At 43.5% G+C, this 18,438-nt stretch overlaps 1 protein-coding gene and 1 long non-coding RNA gene across 2 annotated transcripts in view; one reads left to right on the forward strand and one right to left on the reverse strand.

The window, feature by feature from the left end:
- Nucleotides 1-18,438, forward strand: part of Gna12 (guanine nucleotide binding protein (G protein) alpha 12) — a gene marked incomplete at its 5' end in the record, with an annotated part of 93,881 nt that overhangs the window by 55,381 nt on the left and 20,062 nt on the right.
- On the reverse strand, nt 3,166-3,715 carry LOC102011284. Its single transcript, XR_263061.1, has 2 exons — nt 3,491-3,715; nt 3,166-3,352 (listed from the first exon to the last, which is right to left on the reverse strand). It is a non-coding gene; the product is annotated as an uncharacterized LOC102011284 (long non-coding RNA).

The following is an 18,438-nucleotide window of genomic DNA, read 5'->3' on the forward strand; positions in this document are numbered from 1 at the left end:
ATATTTGTTGAATTAAATGTTTTTTTTTTGTTTTTTTTTTTGGTTTTTCTCCGGTACCGGGAACCGAACTCACGACGTTGCGCTTGCCAGGCAGGCGCTTTTGCCGCTGAGCTAAATCCCCAGCCCCCTGTTTTCTCTTCTTTTATGATAATCAAGTTGAGAATATGGCCATAAATCCAGGTAACACTTTCTGTTTTTTCTACAGTTTGGAATAGCCATGAGACTAAGTGTTGGGTCTTACCCTTAAAATGAATGGAGTTCACCCCATCCTGTCTCCTACTTCCTAATGGCTACCTAGTGTCAAGGGTCTGGGTGGTCTGTAAAAATTACAAGTGGAAGCAGCACCCAGTGTGTGGCAGGGCACCCTAGCCCACCTTGTTTGGCTTATAGTCCTAACCAAGTCACTTTCTGGAAAGCTCCAAAGGGGGTGTCTGGGTGAAGGGAGATGTATGTTCGAGTGAGGTACACTTTGCACATGCAAAGGCCTGAAGGCATCAGTGTCCTATGTCCCAGAGTGCGGAGAGGCTGGGATGAGACAGAGCCTTGGGAGTAGACAGGTGAGAGGTGACAGATCCCCAGCAGGTCCACATTGTGAAAGATTCATGATGCACTGGAACTACAGATCTGAAATTACTATCTGAGTTTAAGTTTGGTACTGTGTATATATGTGACAGCTTTGAACATCCAATTAAATTAACTTTCTTGGTGTGACTCATAGTAGAAATGTAGTGTTCAATTCAGAAGGACTTAAAAAGCTAACCAAACCCATCCTGTGTCTGATAGGAAACCATTGGAGGCCTGAGAGGAAATTTTCCTGATGTGACAAAAACATGGCCTGTCTCAGATGAGAGTGGGAGACTTGGGCAACTGAGAAGGACTGTGCTGGCCGAGCTCTACCTGGGAGCAGACAGGAGTCCCTCTGGGAGCACTTCCTGTGCTGGGATGACTGTGTCTCTGCCAGTGTTGGCCTATCCCCTTACTTCATTAACACCGAAATGTGTACATGATAGCCTTTAGAAACCCAGGTCCTGTGGAACACATTGCTTCACGGCTATACCTCTGGAGGGTTACCAGCCTGTGACACAGTGGCCCTGCGGTGGTAGTGTGATGTGTTGAGAATACTCTTGTGATAACAAGACCAAAAACCTAAAAGAAAAGAATAATGGGTTTGATTCTATGAACATTTGTAATTTTTGTCAAAAGTCAGCATGAAGAAAATTACAAATGACAAATTAGGTGGAAAATTGCAATATAGAAAGGAAGTGTTTCTTTTCATTTTAAGAAAGCATGAGAGCTGATGATAATATAGCTCAGCAGCACAGCACCTGCCTAGCAAGCACAAAGTCCTGAGTTTGATTGCCGGTACAAAAAAAAAGAAGGAAAAAGAAAGCAAGCATGTAAAACAACCACAGGAATGAGCAAACTCTCTCTTTTCTCTTTTTTTTTTTTCTTTTTCCTAGACTAATGTTCAAACCCAGGAGTGCTCTATCACTGAGCTACATCCCTAGTTCTTTTTTTTTTTTTGAGACAGGATCTTGCCAAATTGCCTGTGCAGAACTCAAATTTGCAGTCATCCTGAGAGTGCTGGGATTACAAATATGCAACACCACACCCAGCTGAGCAAGCTCTTATGAAGCAGTAAAGGAGGGATTAATCCTCCATAGAAAACTGAGTGAAAAAAGAAACAAAGACCACTAACCTAACTCCTAATCATGGAAATACAAATTAAAGTGATCACAGTGTAACGTTTTTTGTTGGTTAGATTGGTAGTAATTTTAGAGAATAGTACTCCAGGCAGATTGACCAGCAGGAGATAGGTACCATCCTACATAAGTGCTAATATAAAGTGCTGAAGGTTCCCATTTTGGGTCAAAACATAGCATGTTCTCTTCCCTGACAGTAATTCACCCTTCAAGGATTTTATCCTAAAGCAGTAATTGTAACATTTCCAGCTTCTAGCTATAGTGAAGTAGTTATCCAAAGACCTGCTGAAAATAACATAAAATGCTAGATAAAATGTTAAAAATAACTTTACAAAAGCCTCTAAGTGCCAGCAGGATTATAAGGGGTGAAAGCCCTGAGAGTCAGTGGAGCCCTGGCAGCTGTTGTCATCAAAACTCTGAACCTGAGCTCTAGTTTTTGATAATCTTTGGGGGAATCTCAAAAGGGGATGGAAATTTAAGATTGTCATAATTGGGGGATTGGGCCAGAGACCCCCTTATAATGGGCTGAGACCACAGAGGGCAAGGATGAGCCAAAAGTGAACTCACAAAATAGAGACCCAGTGTAAGAGGACGAAATAAAAGCCACCACAGGCTGGCTGATCCAGGGACTTGTCACACAGATACACACCAGAATAGTGCATGCCAACCCATGTGCTGCAGATTTAAGGTGACACCAAGCAGGTAATATGCAACACACCTGGGAGAGGCAAATAGAAACCCTCTCTAAAAAAAACAACCCTTGAATTCCAAACCTGCAAGATTCCCCACAGATGTTTTTAAGGGCTGGCTTATATCGCAGGGATGGCCACACTCACAAGGAAACTAGGCAGTGCCAGTGTTCGAAGGACAGAGCGGAACTGTGTGCAGCCCTCAGGGAGAGGGCCTGTGAGACACAGCTGTGCTGAATGTGCTTTTTTCCTCTTAATTTTGAGACAAGGCCTCGCTGAGTCCCTAAATTGCCCAGGTTTGCACTGCTCCTGCCTCAACTTCCAAGACTTAATGTGTTTAAAGAAATAAAAGTTAGAAAATATCTGTGAGGAAAACTGGACACTGTTGAAAGTGGTGTTTTAAAAATCTTAAAAGCAGTTATAGAAAAAGGTAGAGGTGGACTTTATGGACTTTCAAGGAGTAAGAGTTTGACTGTTTTCTTCCCCGAAGCTGCACAGAAATCAGAGCGTAATGACACCTTGAGATGGTGTCTGTGAGACAGCTTCACAATCACTCTAGAGTTGTATAACATGAGAGCAGAGACCAGACACTTTCACACCAGGTCGGAGAGAGGTGACCAGTACCAAATCCTCACTAAAGGAATCGTAAGAAAACTTCAGGCCAGAGGAAAGTGTGGACAAAAGGTTTGAAACCTGAGAAAGAATGATAACTACTTTATTTTCTCATGTTGTTCCTACTTTTGGTGTCAAATTTAAGAATTCATTGTCAAGTCTGAAGACACGAAAATTTATTCCTATGTTTTCTTCTTAGATTTAGATTATTACTTTATATTTAGAATGTTGATGCATTTTGTATTAGAGTGAGGTAGGGTCCACATCCATTCTTTTCCATGTGAACAATGAGTTGTTCCAGCATAATTTCTTGACCTCTGTTCCTTGCCCATTGAAGGGTCTTGGGTCCTTTGGCAAAAAAAATGGCCACATGCAGTGTGATCGAAATGTACAGTGAACATTTAAATTTTTAAAATGTATTACAGTAAAAGTCACATTGCCATGAATTCCCCTCAGAATACTCCCCCTAGATCTGAACACACTTACTGCATCATTCTTGCCCTTTCTGAAGCAGCTTCTGAGTGTCTTTAGGAGGCATGATCAAACGTGCAGGAAATACTGCTGCTGAGTGCCACCCAACAGAAAGGCAAGCTCATAAGAACATGGTATGTCCTCGTCCACCTAACCCACTGGGTCTGGCATCTGTGACTTCCGACTTTTCCCGAAATGATTGGAAAGAGAAACGTTTTGAACCAATTCAGAACATTGAGGCAGCCATGACAGTGCAACCAAAGACACTCACAAAACAGGATTCTAGAACTGCTTCAGAAAGGGGCAACAATGATAGGATAAGTGTGTTCAAAGCAAAGGATAGTATTTTGAGGAGGACTCATGGCAATATGTTTTTAACTGTAACAATTTTTAAAATTTAAACACTAGCCATATTTTTTTACCCCACCTTGTAGGTGTGTGGGTTTGTTTCTGGGCTTTGAGTTCTATCCCCCTGGTCAGTCCATCCATCCTGATGCAGTGCCATTCTACTATGATACTCATAGTAGAATACTTAAGACTTGAAATCCATAAGTGTGAGTCTCCCATTTTGTTTTCTTTTTCTCATTGTGGTTTTGATTTACATTCCCCAAGGCCCAATGATGTCACATTATTTTTTAAGAATAGTAAAGTGGAAGGGCCTGCCTTGTCACAGAGGTCAGCAAACTATGGCCTGTGTACTAAATGTTTTGTGACTTAGTTTCTTTTGCTCTTCCTTTTTTTTTTTTTTCCATTGGAAAAATACAGTGAGAGGCAACTACTTGTGGCCTGAAGAACCTAAAATAATTACCCACTGGTTCCTTACCAAAAAAGTTTGCAAATCTCTTCTTGATCGGATATTAAAATTTATTTTTTAAAAGGCTTTAATAACAGTGCAGTGGGGTATGGGTTCAGAATAAGGGAAGTGAAGCAGTGTGACAACCACATAGAGAGCGCTGAAACGACCCCACATACCTACCCAACTTCAAGGGGATCAGAGACTAAATATGAAAAGCAGAACTACCTTTAGGAAGTAACACTGAAGAATATTCATGATGTGGTAGAAGAAAGGATTTTTTCAGGGACTAAAAGTGCACATCCAATAGAAGGGTAATCATTTAAGTACCATCCATCGAGAACTTGTGAGCCCTTAAAGCCACTACTAGCTGAGGAGAGGGAAGTTTGCATCAGTAGCAGCCTCTGAGGCATAAGCACCCAGGTAATTTTAGGAGCTCCCACAAATCTACAAGAAGCAGGAAGTTCAACAGAAAATGGAACCAGGTACTTAAGAAGAATTTGTATCATTATATACCCATGAGTTTTACAGCATTGCTAACTCCAAGAAGTACAAAGATGTGGAGTGAGAGGAGCTCATGGACACCCAGTGCCAGTGGCTGTGTAGCCTGATGGGCCCACTCTGAAAAACAGATGGATATTATGACCAAAGTGAAAATGTGTGTTCTCCATGGCTCAGCACTCCCCCCAGGTGTGTATGCACAAAAGCATGGTGTGTTAGCGTTCATAGCAAAGTCACTCAGTATCGGGAACAGTCCACGTGTTCCTCAGCAGTGAAGTGGGCAAATAAATCGGTTTTTATTCCTGAGTATGGCAGTGCACATGAGCAGAGCTCATCAGCAGTGTTGTGAGTTCCGCAAATGATGTCTGAGTGCTAAACCAAGACATCAGACATGAAAAAAAATGCACAGTTACATTAAAAGCACAACACTGGGAATACATACATACATAATAAAAACTATAAGGAAAAGTGAAGAAGTGCCAGCATCAAGACGATAGTCACTTCTAGAAGATGGAGTGAGCGCTTTTTGGTTTATGTTTTGCAATCCTGGGGATGGAACCCAGGACCTCACATGCGCTAGGCAGGCACTTCGCCACTGAGCTACACCCAACCATGAGTGAGCATTTTTATGAGGGTACTCCTGGGGTGCTGGTCACGGCCAGCTTCTTGACCTTCGTGGTTGCAGTCTAAGGAGGAGAAGTTTAATTTGGCTTACATTTATGTCTCATGAGCATTTCCTATATTACTGTAATTCACAATAGCAAAAATTTCAAAGGGAGTATAACTAGATAAATATACAAACTTTCATGGTATTGCTCATAAAGGCAAAAACAAAACAGAAAGGAAATAGCCTAAATATTCACCAGTAGGAATAGGTTGAGTAAAATAGAGTACTGACTTCGGGGTGGATTAGAAAAGCTGAGAGACCTTGATTTGTGACATAGGCAAAAGTCCCTGGTACAGTAAGGGAGAAAGTAGGGTCAGAATCAGAAGATATCCATATTGTATTTCTGTTTAGGAAGAAAAATTGTATATATACCCAATGCACAGAAACTTAAAACCTCATGTAAATGTATTCACTGAGCCAGTCAGCTATCCTTTTTTTGTTATTATTGTTTCATGTGTTTTTACAATTGCAAATATAAGCACTTTCTAATTTTTTTTTTTTAAGACGGGTCTCTGCTACCCAGGTGGACCCTCAAACTCCTGGGTTCAAGTAATCCTCCTGAATCTACTTCCAGGTAGCTGGGACTATAGGCACACACAGCCATACCTGGCTCTTAATTATTTTTAGTTGTGCTGAAAACATATTTCTTATAATCAGAAAAGGCCATGAAAATTAGTATCCACAGAAAACCATTCTGTAAATTGTATGTTAGATTTGAAAGCAAGCTTAGAGTTCAGCTAACTCTGGTTAACCATATGTGCTATTGGTCTAAAAGTTCAAAGGGATGCGGTGTCAGCCTGTCCCAGCTCCTCCTACCTGACAGCAGGTTAGTCAGCCTCAGCAAGCAGCAAATGGAGCCTCGCTCCCAGGCTGTCTGTGTTCCCACTTCTGCATGTCATTGGAGCTGTGGTTGTGGGCCAACGGCAGTAAACCCCCCGCCTTCCCCTTCGGGTGGTTCTAGGAGAAGCAGCATCTATGGGGCCATGCATTTGTTTACCAGTCTAGGTCGCTGACACAGAATTTCTCTTGTGCTGTACACAGGCTCTAAGCTGCCAAAGAAACCCTGATTCCCCTCCTTTCTTATGGCTCAGCACCAGGGCCCAAGTCCCCACAGCACGCCCCTGATCAGAAGTGAGCTGCAGCCCCTGTGAGTGGGAGACTGGAGGTCACTCAGAGTTTCAGGGAGGAGACTATAACGTGGGGAGCAGGAGGTGGGAGGGCAGTGACAGCTGATTAAACCTCTAGTGTTGACCGCCTAGAAAGGCTGGTTACCTCCAGCCAAGGAGATGGCCCTGCTCAGGCTATTCTGAAAAATTTGCATTTGAACCATATGAAATGGTTGATTTATTAACTTTTTATGCCTTCTTGCTTTCTTTAAAAAGAAAAAAAAGGGTAAACTATGTCTCTTTAAGTCTCTTGCTACTAGACCTTTCCAGCCGAGCAGGCGCATCCCACAGTCTTTGGAGAGCACAGGGCAGGGTAGCTGCGCCATTTGTGCTGAACACTGGCTGTGAGGGAGTCTTTATGACTAAGAATTCGGTTGTGATTTGCCTTTTAATAAATAGGTCAGGAGCTGTAAGTACACAACAGCTTTGCCAGGAACCCCTCCAAAGCTTTTATCAATTTTTTCATTTCATTGCTTGAGTTCAAGGTTTAGAAATAAATCTGGGCTACTTACAGGCCTTTCAGATTCCACAGTAGTAGCGCGTTTGCATGTTTTCTGTCTTAGTTTGGGCTACTATAGCAAAATAATACAGGCAGGGGCTTGAGCAACAGACACTTGCTTCTCATAGTCCTGGAGGCTGCAAGTCCAAGCCAGGGTGCTTCAGGTCAGGCCCCTGGTACAGGCTGTCCTTTAGGCTTGCACCTTCCACCCTCTTGCTTGTCCACACGTGGAGGAGAAGAAGAGGAAGCTCTGGTGGTCTCTTCTCATAAGGGCACCAGCCCACTGTGGGGCCCACTGTCCTGGCCGATCTAACCCTAATCACCTCAGGCCCATCTCCTAGTACTACCTCATTGGGGACCAGGAAATTGGAAGAGGACACTGACTCAGTCTTTACTGGGGCTGTGATGTTGTGAAATACATCTTTGTCCTTCATCCCACCTCCAGACACCTGGCCTCACTCCCGAGGCATTCAGTTAATTGAGCTAACAGACAAAGTCCCCTCTTGTTTGAGTCTGTTTTAAGGTTCTAATGTAGTATGGGAGGTACTGTTACCTCTACATAGCCTGTGTGTTCATTCCTTTATCTCAGCTACTATTCTTTTCTCTTGCTTGTACCCAAACTTCCCCACTTTTGGGACATTGGGATGGGCTGTGGTGCTTGTCCAGGTTCTAGGTGCCTCCTTCAGTCCACTCCCACGCAGATAGGTAAAGTGACATGGGTGCAGAGCTGTGAGCTGCCTGTGCCACCAGGGAAGATCCTGTACTCACTGTTATCCTCAATATTGCTCGATGAGGTGAAACCCAAACCATGGCCATCAAGTCCTTAGGAATTCTGACATAAGGCTTTTTTTTTTTTTTTTTTCTGGTACCAGGAATCGAACTCACAACCTCACGCTTGCCAGGCAGGCGCTGTGCCGCTGAGCTAAATCCCCAGCCCCCTGACATAAGGCTTTAAAACAATCTCTAGCTTAGTTAGAAATCATCCCTGCTCCCAGTACTTTTGCAGCCCTTGGTCCTGTGGCTTCCACTTCAGGTAGCAGAAACTGAGGCAATAAAGGGAAGGAAAAAGTATGATCATTAAGCCAGCAGGCTCCCAATCCTTGTTCACAGATCCACCAAGAAACTGGGACTGTTTGTGACCGTGCTGCTCTGGCCCCACTCACACTCAGCACATGAGTGAATGGTGTGAGCCAGTGCCTCCTGCTTCAAACAGCTGGTGCTGCAGTTACCTGTCCCACTTCTCTCTGACTGTTACTCCGAGGAGGGTCTCTGCTGTTATCAGAGAAAAGGGACTTCATAGTATGTCCATGGCCTGAAGAAGATACTCAGCCATCCAAATTTGTGTACCATCTTCTTGGTACCATTTATAGCACCCCGACTATTATACCCACAATCAGGCAAACAAAGCCCAGTCCAGAGTCGGTGTCCACTGCTGCTGAGAACCATCTGTAGCCCTCAGCTTCAATGGCCAACTGTGGTCAGTGCTCCCCACAGGGCCTCTGCCATGACCACCTACATTCTATCTCGCCAGCAGACACCCTCGAGCTGAGCTATACAGGCTTTGCAGAGTGCAGGTCTGGGCCCTCTGCTCCTGACAGGCTGGTTCAGGGAGTCCTAGGCTGAGGCTCAACCATCTCTGGGGGAAGCTCCTCTGTGGTTCCATTGCCCAGCCCGTTGAAGGATCGTGGATGAACTCGTGGGTCCCATGTACCCCTACAGTACCCTCTGCTTTGGTTACTAGGCAGGATTAATGGTATCTTTCCTTCCTAAGAAATCTTAGCACTTTGGAACAGTCTATTCGAGTCTGACACAAGGCATTAGTGTCCAGGGTTCTTCAGAGCGCATAGGCCGGGCAGTTCTGTCTTGCTGCTGCATTTATTAACAGAGCTGGCAAGAGCGGCACCCGGTGCTGCCCGAGGCACTGGGCACTGTGGTTCTCCTGAGCTTTGAGGACTAAGCCAGAGGGAGGCAGAATCAAGCCTTTACTTTCACAGTGTTTTTTCTCCTATTACTTTTTGCCACTCTTTATCTTTCAGAACATCTTTAGACCCCCATTATTTAAATCCTTGTCTCTTGAGGCAGTTCACTAGCCCTACATCATTCCAGACCACTTGGTGTTATATTTAACCCTGAGGCTGTGAAATAAAAAGCGGTATACCAACACCAGAGAAGAGATAACTTGATTAAGCCTTTTCCAGATACCCAAGAAACCGGTTGCAGCAGCTGCTTGCAGAGAGAAGACTTGGACTGTTGCTCCATGTTTACCCATTGAAGCTTCCTGATCTCTGTGCCTCCTGTTCTTTGCTTTGATTTTAATAATTTGGTTTTTGACTCTATGCCCTGCCCATTGGCTCATAAGCCCTTACCACTAACTAGATCCACCACCCTACACTCCCGAAACGTTGCCCCAACCCTGCATGATACCTTAGCACTCAGATGCAGCACCGCTGTTCCTTTGGTGTCCAGCAAGAAACAAATGACTTCAATAGTTGTGATTTGCAGTGATCCCCAGTGGAAAGCCAGAATTATGAGCACACAATCCCATTGGCTCTGAAAAAGTGCTGGTGGACTGGCTTACCCTGCCACAAACTCAGCTAAACTGTCAGACTTGAGCTGTTTTCACCTGATAATAGTTCTAGAGGCTAAGGAGTCACAGTATATCTAAATCTAAATTTTTCTGGGCCTGGTGGTATATATACAGTACTTCAAATCCCAGCATTCTCAGAGGCTGAGGCAGGAAAATCACAAGTTTGGGCCCAACCTGAGGACTTAGTGAGACCCTGTGTCGAAGGATGTAACTCAGTGATAGAGTGCCTTTGAGTTTTATTCCCAGTACCACAAAAATAATAGTAATAGTTTTGTGACCATATAATGCAAGAGCCAAATCATAGCATCTTTGTAAGTAAAAAGGAACCTACTAAATAATTTTGCCAAGAGAATAGGCTTAAACAGGTCTCCATTTACTTACTTACCCTATTTGTAGTACTAGGGCAGTGAACGTCCATGAACTCGTGTATTTTAGATTTTATTTGTGGCTCTCAGTGTACTTTAATGATGTTTGGAGCATATTTTATATTTTCCACACAATACTGTGCCAGTGTATAAACTTGAATTGAATCTTATCTCTGCATTCACCATGATCCATTTTTACTGTATAAAAGTAAAGTAAGGGTGGGGTTATAGCTTGGTGGTAGAGTACTTGCCTAGCATGCAAGAGGCCCTGGGTTCAGTCCCCAGTACTTTTAAAAGTAGAAGTCCAAACAGACAAAAGTAAAGTAAATACTAGGCCCCCAACCTTCCAGATTTAAAAAAAAAAAAAAAAAACTAGACTTAAAATGTAATGAAATTGTACTTCTTACCCATCAGATTAGGGAGGATAATATCCAGTATAGTGAGGCTAAGAAGAAATATATATCTTAAACCCTTGTTCATTGGGATATAAGTTGGAATAGCCATTTCTGGAAGTGATTTGGACAGGCTACAGACATTCCTTGTTCCTGCAACTCAGCTGTTAAATGAATTGGTTGCTAAATGAGGGGTCAAATATACTATATACAATATTCAGAGAAAAGAAATGGTTAACCAAAGTCCAACTTGATGACTTTGCTTTTATTTGCATAACTCATGTGCAAATAATGTGAAGTGTAACTTTATTTAAAACTACTATACTGAACAGTACAGTCAGCAAAAAGTACAATACTGTATAAAGAAGATGTACTATACAAAAAAAGAGATATTGAGGCTCTAAAAAAGGTGTACAAAAACTGTACAGTACCAAAAACAAAGATGGATCATAAGTCCAAGCAGCAGGTCTTACGTCCGAAAAGTCATTAAACTGGTAGGTCATTAAACAAGGAATATCTGTATTAAAAATTGTCAGGTGCATACTCAGACCCAGCAGTTCTTATGCAGGTTTCTATCTTAGACACAAAAATATATATATCCTAGAGCATGATGCCTGAAGATAGTCACTATGGTGTTGATGGCAATAGCAGAGATGGTATGCTTAGGACTGGGGATGCAGCTTAGTGGTGAAGCACTTGCCTAGCATATATAAGACCTAGGGTTCCATTCAGCACTGGAAATGGGAGGAAGGGAGAGAGAGAAAAAGACTTGTGTGTATGTTATTGTGGAAATATTAGCATATTTAATTTTTGAGGTGCTAGCCCAGACCTCAACTGGTGATGCTTTGTCCTGTATAGCATATGTATGTTATTACTTTTCCAAAACCTGAAAATTTCTGAGTTCTAAAATACATCTCATATTTAAGGATTTCAGAGTAAGGGAATTTAATAGAAAAGAAGAAGTGAAAAATACAGTTTGAAACAAGCCAACTAAGAGTTGATTTTAATTCCTACACAGGCTGGGAAATGATTGTTCTCAGGTATGTGAGCTTATGTAAAGAGTATCTGTGTCATCATTGTTTGTAATACCAAAACAATGAAACTGCGTTTTTGTACATTTGTATTGGTCAGCTTTGGGGATAAAAATAATGCTTGATATACACAATTTAAAGGAGAAAATGGTTTATTTAGCTTATAATTTCAGTCCATGGTCAGCTGGCCCTGAGGCAGGACCATCTGGTGGCTGGAAAGCAGAGGATAGGGGAGAGTGCCAGTGACAGATGTACCCTCCAAAGGCTTGCCCTTGCCCCGGTGCCCCACTTGTAACAGCACAGTAAGCTGGGAACATCGGGGGGTTAATCCACTGATCCCTACAGTGCTCCCATGACCCAGCGACACCTCCAGGAGTCTCTTAATCCTAATGGTGCTGATAATCAAAGTTAACTGGCCTAACATTTATTCAGTGGAATGCTGTATAGCTATTTTTTAAGAAAGTATTGACCCTTACCTTGCACTATATGTAAAAATTAACTCAAGATGAATTAAAGACCTAAAATAAGAGCTAAAAAACTATGAAACACCTAGAAGAAAACATAGAGGGAAAGTGTCATGATACTGATCTTTGCAGTGCTCTCTGAGATATGACACCAAAAGCACAGGCAGCAAAACAAAAACGAAATAGCTGGGAGTCTACATCAAATTTTAAAACTCTTGTGTGTCAAAGAATACACAGTGAAAAGGTAAACTACGGAATAGGTGAAAATATTTGCAAAACCTGTATCGGACACACACTGCAGTAGGGATGAACCTTGACATGATGCTAAGAGAAATAAGCCAAAGGATAAGTACAGTCATGCCTTGCTTCACGAACTTAATTCTTTCCACAATTCTGGTGGCAGAATTCATTCTCCGATTCTGGTATGAACCAAGGTACCATTGTACTAGCTGGTATTTATTTATGGCATATACTTGTGATCCCAGCACTCTGAAAGGCTGAGGCAGGAGCCTAGCCTGGGCAGTTTAGAGACTTAACAAGACCCTATCTCTAAATTTTAAAAAATTAAAAATGTAAATAAAAGGGCTGGCAATATAGTTCAGTTCAGAGACCCTGGGTTCACTCCCCAGAAGCACAAACAAAACAAAACAAAAAAAGACAAATACTGTGTAATTCTACCTGACTTGAAGTGTCTAAAATAGCCAAGTTTATGGAACTAGAAAGTAGAATGGTGATTACCAAGAGCTAAGGGGAAACAGAGGGAAATGGGGAGTTTGTTTAATGGGTATTGAGTTTCCAGTTTACAAGATGAAAGACTCTGGAGATGTTTCCAACAAGATGGATATACTTTACTGAGCCATACTCTTAAAAATGGTTAAAATGCTAGTGTGTCTTTTTTACCACAATAAAAATAGGTAAATGTGTATAAGTACATGGGGATATGGAATAGAACATACAAGATACACTATTGTGGTAGAAACATGATACAAAAGTCCTTCCTTGTTGCTTTCTTCACATTGTATTGAATAATATTTGAGTCAGAATGGGAGTCTCAAGTTCACAAGCAACCACTGTTCTCTGCCCATTCAGTCATGTGACAAATCTTATCATAGTTGTTTTTGCCGTCAGCCTAGCAAAACTGATGAATTTTTTTCCCTTAAATTTTAACACAAGTGATTATTAATGTCAAAAGCCAAAATTTCAGAGAATTATTTGGGTCCCAAACAATAGGATTATGCTTCTTTCCTTTAGAGAAAGTTTGTCACTTTCTTTATGACACAGAGAACAACCAGATTATTAATTTTCCACCATACAAAATGCAGTCCACCTACCTCAACACTGTGTACTCAGCCTGGACAGAGGTATTTAAAATAATTACTGCTTCCTTGAGTCTCAGAGGATTTCATTCACTAAGAGGATTGGGCCAAAGCAAGTCCTGCGATAATGTCTGCATTCCCTACAGGCCCTGCTGGCACAAGCCGGGAGGAACAGGAAGAGGTTCTGAGCTACCCGCATGCCCAGCTGGGGCTGAAGCCACTTGGGTTTGCTAGAAACAAGGCCAAGCTCGAGTGCACTCCCAGTTCTGGGGGCAGGCCCAGGCTTTGATTAAGAAAATAATTTGCGTATTTGCTAGAAGCAAGCAACACCTCTTGCCCAGAAGCCAGCAGAGAAGAGTGCAGTATCGTGTCACAGCTGCACTCCCCATGGTGATCGCGAGCGTGGCTTGGCATGGGGATGGTTTGGAGGTTCAGACAATTGAACAGGTCAGCTTCAGAATGTCAACTGTGAGCTGGCCAGAAAACGCTCTGGAGCCTCCCGTGTACTGCTTGGTGGATGACAAGCCAGGAGGAAGACACTGGGCGCAGGCCTAAATGGGTCTCTGCCGTCCTCCCTCTGGGGAGAGCTCTGAATGTGCTCCTGTGAGTCAGTATGGTACAGCTGCCCTGGAGGGCAGGTGGGCAGGAGCCATTCACATAAGTTCTTGGCAGAGAGCACATGTACCCCAGGGGTAGTGTATGGCAACTTCGCTGCCAAAGCCTTGCCAGGGCAACCCAGGCAGCTGTGTCCCCAGGCCTGCAAGCGGGGAGGCTGAGACTGGGAGAGGGCTTTGGTGTATGGAAACCACTTTCAGAAGAACCTCGGTTTCCCTGCCTCTCCCAGCATTTCTCCTGTCTAGTGAGAGGATTTTAACTGACTCTGTCTTTGTTAATGGTCATCTTTAGTCATACTTATGATTGTTTTCATGAACACACGTCTCCAGTTGTAAATTAATTTTTTTAATTTTTTGAGATAATTTCGCACTTAGAGAACTAAGCATACTCCTAAGCATTCCAGTCTGCCCCGCCCCACCCATTTGCTTTCTCTTCCTCCCCGCTTTTCTCCCTACCCATTCTTTCTCTTGTATCATATTTCTTCTGAATGATGTCTTTTAACCCATGCCAATCCTCTACCCCTCAGAGCTGTAAGATACGGACATCCTGATAAACTCCCAGCAAGGCGCCAAAGTATCTTAATAAATTATAGGACCCTCCCCCATTTTAAATAAGCAACATTATAAAGCGGGGTTTTTTCTTCCTCTTTTCTAACTTTTAAGGACTAGAGTAGTTCTAGCTTTATATTCCAAAAGGATTTTGACAGTAAATAAATGTAATAAAAATGGATGGAATGGAGCAAAGCAAGCTTCTGATTAGACTCCCTGGCCTGCGCTATCACTGGGCCTCCCTAGCAGAGAAGCACACGAGCTGCTGCCCACACCTCTTCAGGAAGCAGTGGCCATGCTCTCTGGGATCCCGCGCTGTGGTGTAGCACCAAGCTGACACTGTGCCACCGCCTCCCCTGTGCCCCTCTGCCCTCTCCAGGTCCCAGGTGCTAGGCCCCCACCTCCGCTCCCAGCGGCACGCAGGGCCTTTAAAGGGAGCATGCCCAAGCCTGTACTTCCATTTAGGAATCTTACTCAGTTTCCTTTTAATTGACACTCGGGGTCTGTCTAACTTCCTGCTGCAATTTTGTTAAATAGCTGTGGTTTAATAAAGATGAAAACGGCAAGTAACAGACTTTATAATTGGAGCTTTCCTGTGCTGAGAACTTTGAGCCTCTGAAACAGATTTGAGACCTGAACAGTGTTGAGCGACTTAGGAGTTACTCAATGGGAGATGATTAAACTCGGTGTGAGCAAAATAGGAGCATGCTTAAGTAAATAACTGGGTTTTATGGAAACTTTTTATGTAGTTTTTTTTAGTGTAAATTCAATGACTTTCAATAAATTTGCCAAGTTGTGCAAACATCACCATAAGCCCATTTTTAAAACGTTTCCATCATCCCAGTGAGGTCTCTCCTGCCTGTTCGCACTTAGCAGCTCCCAGCCGGACACTCCCTCAGCCACCCTCTGTCTCTGGATTTCCTGTAAGTAGACTCACAATAAGTGACCTTTGTGTCTGGCTTCTTTCATTCAGCATAATATGTTTGAGGATTACTTGTATTATAGCATTTATCGTGTGTCAGGATTTTGTTCATTTTTATTGCTAAATAGTATTCCACTGTGTGAAAGGACCACATTTTTTTTTAATCTGTTCACCATTTGTGTGGTGGGCATTTGAATTGTTCCCATTTTTTGACTATTAAATATAATACTGCTATGGGCATTCCTATGGAGTTTTTTAAATGAAAGGTATTTTAATAGTGCTTATAGAGCTAAAGTTTTGCTCTTTGGGAGTGACTTTTGTAATGAATAATGTTTACTTTTCCCCTTGTTTCCTTCTTATCCAACATTATTTGAGAACCAGGTTCTCCTGGTATTGATGTATCTCATGGTCAGGTTAGTAAAGTTCAGTCCTTGGGGAGAACAGTTTGTCTTCCACGTAAATGTAGTGTGACATTAGGAAATCTGTGAGCAGCGAGCAGAGTGACCTCAGTAGTGTTCCTGTGTACCCCTCTCTCCTGGTATTGTTCCTTTCAGACTCAGCACAATTTTGTTTCTGTTTTTAATCTATTCTTTGTCTCCTCAATGAATGTTCTCTTTTAAAAGGAAACTTCATTGACTAATTTTAGTGTATATGTGATAAAATAGTCTATCTTCCTTGACCATCTAGTAACTGAGCTTTAAGAAACAAAATTTTGTGAAATAACCTTAAATTCACTTCTATTTACTGAGCTTAAAAAATTCAGAAGCATCAAGCAAAATTTTTTGAGAAGGTGGAAAACATGTTGCTTTGAGGAGCAATTTATTGACACCTTTCAAATGTCCCCTTTGTCCAGGAGGCTCCTGCTGCTCCGGCTGTGGGTGGCTGACATTTCAGTTGGCGCTGTTCCTGAGCAAACCCCTAGTGTTGTTCCAAGGAGGGTCCCCAGCATAGCCTGGATTTGGTTTCCATGTCCAGGGCCATTCCCTGCGGAGCTCACACCCAGGTGCCACTTCGCTTGCAGAGGCCCAAGGCCCATCTTTGCAAGGCTGGGTCTGGCTCTTAGGGATGGAAGCCACATATTCCACCCCCATTTCCTAACTCAGAGAAAGAAAGAGTGACCAGGAGGTTTGGTTACCAGTTGAGCTTTGATCTCTGAATTGATTGGCAAATCAGTGTCACATACATAACTTCATCCAGACTCTTGATTTGCTACCTGGGCTGTCCTTGTGTTGAGGTAGTTTCCTGTGGGGATAAACCAGGGCCTCAAGAATTTTGTTTGGTCTGCTTTGTTTCGTAAGGTAATTCTTTTTAAGGCTGAAGTTTACTAATATGATTTTTTAGGCTAATTACGAGCAGTTAAAGTGCCAAAAGTTGCATGTGAAGGTATGGTCCAATAATAATAAATAGCACAGGTACCAGAGATGCCTGCCTCCAAGGTCTCCTTTTAAATACCTGTCATTGGGAAATATAAATGTTTTCATCACAGCTCTACCTAGATATTTTAGATCATGAAATGATTGCTTTTTGTGTTGAGCTAGCTTTAGCTCCTGGGGCCACTTCCAGTTCAAACACCCCTTGCTGCATACACATGTCAGAGCTCTGCCTTCATCCCAGGACTTGGATTGAGAGAGATCGGGCAGCTATTTCAGAGGGGGCCTGACTCCCAGCCAGTCGGCTAGGGAGGAGCTCAAACAGGGTAGGCATGCCGCTTTCATGTCTTGCCTCTCATACCCTTCCTCCTGTGGGTCGTGAGGACATAAGTTTTTCCATGAGTTTCCTTTGTCAGCAGCAAATTTGAGAAATGATTTGGCAAGGAGAGAGGAAGAAGACTTCTGAGGCTGTTCATCAGAGTTCTCTGGCCCATGTCCTCCTGCGGTCTGGGCTCAGAGTGTTGGTGGAGGGGTGGGCGTGCTGAGTCAGTGACCTGTGGCCTGCAGGCCTGTCGGCCATCGCGCCAGCCAGGGGAGGCAGCACAAGGGTTCTTTATGAGGAGCAGAGGCCTGGGCAGCCTCAGGAGAGTCTGGGCACCCCTGCCCTCGGCCTCGCCCTGCAGCTGCCACAGTCCATCGCCCATTGAACAGAACTCGCCACCTCCTGCTGCAGAGAGCGCAAAGTGGCCCTGTGTTGCAGTGACTCCGTGTCTGGTAGAGAAAGCCTCTTTGAGCAGCCTGTGGTGGAAAGGATGAGGCTGGGTTAGCATCCTACAGAGTGGCGCTGTGACCCCTTCCCTTTGCTACGCTTCCAGCTATGCAGGGTGACTTCCGTGTGCTGCGTCCTCGCCTTGTCTCACAGCTCAGTGCCATATCTGCAGTACTCAGGCTCTGTCAGGAGTGTGATTACTGTCCTTGTTCAGGTTTTGCAGTTTAATTCTTAGGGAATAAATTGTACCTAGTGTCTCAGCCTGGTGTAGTGTGTAGTTTTGTCATCCTCTCCACCTGCTGCCCACCACCCAGTACTAAAGATTGAACTCGGTACTGAAGATTGCTTTTGAACTACATCCCTAGTCTACCTTTTATTTTGAGACAGGAGCTCACTAAATTGCACAGGCTGGGCTTGAATTTGTAAACCTCCTGCCTCAGCCTCCCAGGGTTACAGGCCTGCGCCACTATGCCCAGATGTGGATATCGATAGTTACACTGTCTACCTTGCAAGTCCTTGCACAGTGGAAAGTGTGGACTTACGTTGCTTTTTGATGTTGGCTAAGTTAATGTCTAAGCTTTGGTTTCCTCAAAAAAATGGGAGTCGTCATACTGTTTAGATTAAATGAGATGCAGTGTGTCAGGTGCACAGTCACCCAGTATCTGGACCTGGGAGCCATTGTTCAGTTAACCAGCTGAGCTGTGGCTTTGGCTGAGATCTGGCCACGTGCACCACCTGTGACCTTTCAACTGAGCAGGACATGAGGCCACCAAACCGCCTAGAAAGGAAACCTGTATTGACCTCCTCACCTTTAGAGCCAGAACGGCTGATGCTTTAAGTCTACATTTTGGGCAAGTCTTATTTTCACAAGTTTCTCAGCTGCTTTGCTTTTTTGTGAACGGCCTGGAGCTAGGGGTGGATTATGGTCAGATTGGGGCTCTGGCGACGGCATCAGTAG

Source organism: Chinchilla lanigera, unplaced genomic scaffold (assembly GCF_000276665.1).
Source record: "Chinchilla lanigera isolate Chin_1 unplaced genomic scaffold, ChiLan1.0 scaffold00059, whole genome shotgun sequence".
Taxonomy (NCBI): domain Eukaryota; kingdom Metazoa; phylum Chordata; class Mammalia; order Rodentia; family Chinchillidae; genus Chinchilla; species Chinchilla lanigera.